The sequence below is a fragment of the Myotis davidii genome, unplaced genomic scaffold (genome assembly GCF_000327345.1).
Source record: "Myotis davidii unplaced genomic scaffold, ASM32734v1 scaffold1069, whole genome shotgun sequence".
In the NCBI taxonomy this organism is placed as follows: domain Eukaryota; kingdom Metazoa; phylum Chordata; class Mammalia; order Chiroptera; family Vespertilionidae; genus Myotis; species Myotis davidii.
The window spans coordinates 2,216,631-2,220,507 of record NW_006300018.1 but is presented as its reverse complement, the minus strand read 5'-3'; positions in this window follow the sequence as shown (position 1 = coordinate 2,220,507).

The following is a 3,877-nucleotide window of genomic DNA, read 5'->3' as shown; positions in this document are numbered from 1 at the left end:
ATCCAAAAAGACAGCCGCATCCTCGGGTGCCAGCCCCTTTCCGCACGCGAGCCCCGTACCTCTGCGCTTCACTTCTGCAGCTTCTCTGGGTCTCAATGTGCCGTTCCTTCCTTCTAGTTGTAGAATTTACAGTCAGCCAGGCTTCCTGTGGTTCTGGATGATGTCCGTATTGTTTTTCTGAGGTATTAATCAATTGTTGTGAGCGGCATCAACTTCCCGGTGTTTATCTCTGCCGCCATCTTAGTTTCTCCTCGCCAGCCTCATCTTTGCCTTCAAGAGAGCAGCTGGGAAGAGAGATGAGCAGAAGGAATTCTAAAAGCATGTGGCCAGTGCAGACTAGTGGAATGGATGCAATGCTATGAGGGCTTCTCTTCCGCTGGGGAGGCAGTGAGCTTAGAAGTCTGAGTGGTCAACACAGAATTCATCAATACACTGCCAATGTTTATGTGTGTGCATGTGTGTGTGCATATATGGGGCTATTCAGCTTCCCCAAATGCATTGAATCTCAATTTCCACTTAAAATGAGGCTCCTTTAATTTCATCTTAAAAGGAGAGATTTGATACAAGCCCAGATCTGGGGACTGAAGCTTCTTGATGGTAGTTTGACATGTATCTATTTTTCACCAACAGGCAAAATGTTTATGGTGGAAGCCCTGACTTTTGACACTTATTAGAGAAGCAGACTTAAAGTTACACATATAGTTTTAACTTTTTATTAGAGAATTTTAAAAACATCTGTAAAAATAGAGAGACTGATATAATAAAACATCCACATATCCAGAACTTAACTGTGATGCTTACCAACATTCAGCCATTCCTTGAAGAAATTGACTCTTAATGAGTTAAATAAATTAGAAGTTTGCAAAATATTTAATGTAATTCACTTAATGCCTATTGTTGTTTTCCTCTGATAAAAGAAGTAAAAATCTTTAAAAATATTTACAGTATTTGTTGAAGAAGCTAATAAAAGCACACATCTCTTTTAACAAAATATTAGCAAATTGGATCAGCAATACATTATAAGGGTTAAATATGGCCAAGTGGGATTTATCCCAGGGATGCAAGGATAGTTTAATCAATTAATCAGTCAATAGATCAAGCAATCCATGTGATAAATCACATTAACAAAATGAAGAATAAAAATCATATGATCACCTCAATAGATGCAGAAAAAGCATTTGACAAAATTCAACAGATTTTAAGATAAACACTCTCAACAAGGTGAATATAGAAGGAACATACTTCAACATAATAAAGGCTAAAGGCTACAACTAATGTTATGCTCAATGATGAAAAGTTGAAAGCTTTTTCTCTATGATCAGGAACAAGACAGAGATGCTCACTTTCACCACTTTTATTCAACATAGTATTCAAAATTTTAGCCATAGCAATCGTAAAATAAAAAAGACAGTCAAATCAGGAAAGGAAGAAGTAAAATGCTTACTATTTGCAGATGACATGATACTATATATATCATGTCATCTGCATCAAATACTCCACCAAAAATCTATTAGAACTAATAAATAAATTCAGTAAAGTTGCCAGATACAAAATCAACATACAGATATCTGTTGTGTTTCTATACACCAATAATGAAGGTGACATTAAGAAAAAAATCCTATTTACAATTGCATCAAAATCTTAAAACAAAACAAAAAAAAGCTTAAAACACCTAGGAGTAAATTTAACTAAAGAAGCAAAAGACTTGTACTCTGAAAACTATAAGATGTTAAAGAAAGAAATTAAAGAGGTTGCAAATAAATGAAAGGATATACCATGCTCTTGGATTGCAATAATTAGTATTGCTAAAATGTCCTTAATGCCTAAAGCAATATACATATTCAATGCAATCCCTATTAAATTCCAATGGTATTCTTCTCTGAATTAGAACAACTAAGCCTAAAATTTATATGGAACCGCAAAAGACCCCAAGTATCCAAGAAACTTTGAAAAACAAAACAAAGTGAGAGGTATTACACTGCCTTATTTCAAACTATACAACACAACTGCAATAATCAAAATAGTATAGTACAGACATAAATATATATATCGATATATATGCATATATATCGACATATATCAATATATATGCACATATATTGATATATATATTGATGTATATAGACATATATATCTATATATATCAATACATATCAATGGAATAAGAATAGAGAGCACAGAAATAAATTCTCACTTATATGGTCAATTAATCTATGGCCATGAGGGTAGGGATATACAATGGGGTAAAGACAATCTCTTCAATAAGTTGTTTTGGGAAAACTGGACAGATATATGGATCATTTTCTCACACCATACACAAAAATAAACTCAAAATGGATTAAAGACTTAAAATGTAAGACCTGAAACCATAAAACTCCTAGGATAAAACATAGACAGTAAACTGTTGACATTGGTCTTAGCAATATCTTTTCGGATGTGGCTTCTTGAGTAAGGGTGAAAAAAACCCTCCAAAACAAGCAAGGAAACAAAAAACAAGTGGGACTACATTACACTAGAAATGTTCTGCACAGCCAAAGAAAGCATCAACAAAATGGAAAGACAACATAAAAGAGATTCACAAATGATACATCTGATAAGGGGTTAATATCCAAAAATATAAGGAACACATAGAACTTAACACTAAGAAAGTGAACAGTCCAATTAAGTAATGGACAGGGGACCTGAATAGACATTTCTCCAAAGAGGACATACATATGGCCAATAGACACATGAAAAGATGCTCAACATTACTAATCACCAGGGAAATGCAAATTAAAACTGCAATGAGAGCCCTGGCCAGTGTGTTCAGTGGTTAGAGCATACGTCTGTGCACCGAAGGGTTGTGGGTTTGATTCCTGGTCAAGGTCACATACCTGGGTTGCAGGTTTGATTCCTGGCCCTGGTTGGGGTGCATGCAGGAGGCAGCTGATCAATGTGTCTCTCTCACATCAATGTTTCTCTCTCTCCCTCTTCTTCCTTCCTCCCCTCCACTCTCTCTAAAAATCAATGGGAAAAATAAATATCCTCTGGTGAGGATTAACAAAAAAAACCCTGCAATGACATATCACCTCATACCTGTCAAAACAGCTATTATCAAGAAATCAGCAAACAACAAGTATTGGCGAGGATGTGGAGAAAAAGAAACTCTCCTGCACTGTTGGTGGGAATGCTCATTGGTGCATTCACTGAAAACAGTATGGAAGTTCTTCAGATAATTAAAAGTGTAGCTGTCATACAGTTCAGCAATTCCACTTCTGGGTATTTATCTGAAGAAAGCACAAACACTAATTTGAAAAGATATATGCACATCTGTGTTCACTGTAGTATTATTTACAACTAGAGGCCTGATGAATGAAATTTGTGCAAGGGGCTCTGCCCTTGAAGCCGCAGTTTTGTCCGGAAGGTCATCTGGAAGGACGTCCAGAAGGATGTCTGGTCTAATTAGCACATTACACTTTTATTATTATAGATAGCCAAGATATGGAAGCAACCTAGGTGCTCATTGATAGATGAATAGGTAAAGAAAATGTAATACACACACACACACACACACACACACACACACACACACACACACTGGAATATTACTCAGCAACAAAAAAGAAAAAAATCTTGCCATTTGCTACAACATGGATAGACCTAGAGGGTATTATGCTATGAAATAAGTCAGACAGAGAAAGACAAATACCATGTGATTTCACTTGTATGTAGAACCTAAAAAATAAAACAAACAAATAAAACAGAAACAGACCCATAAATATAGAGAATAAGGTGATGGCTGCCAAAGGGGATGGGGTCAGGGGAATGAATGAAAAAAAATTAGAAATGGGATTCATTCAGGTGTTGCAGGAGAAAAAAAAGATAGCTCTCTTTTTTG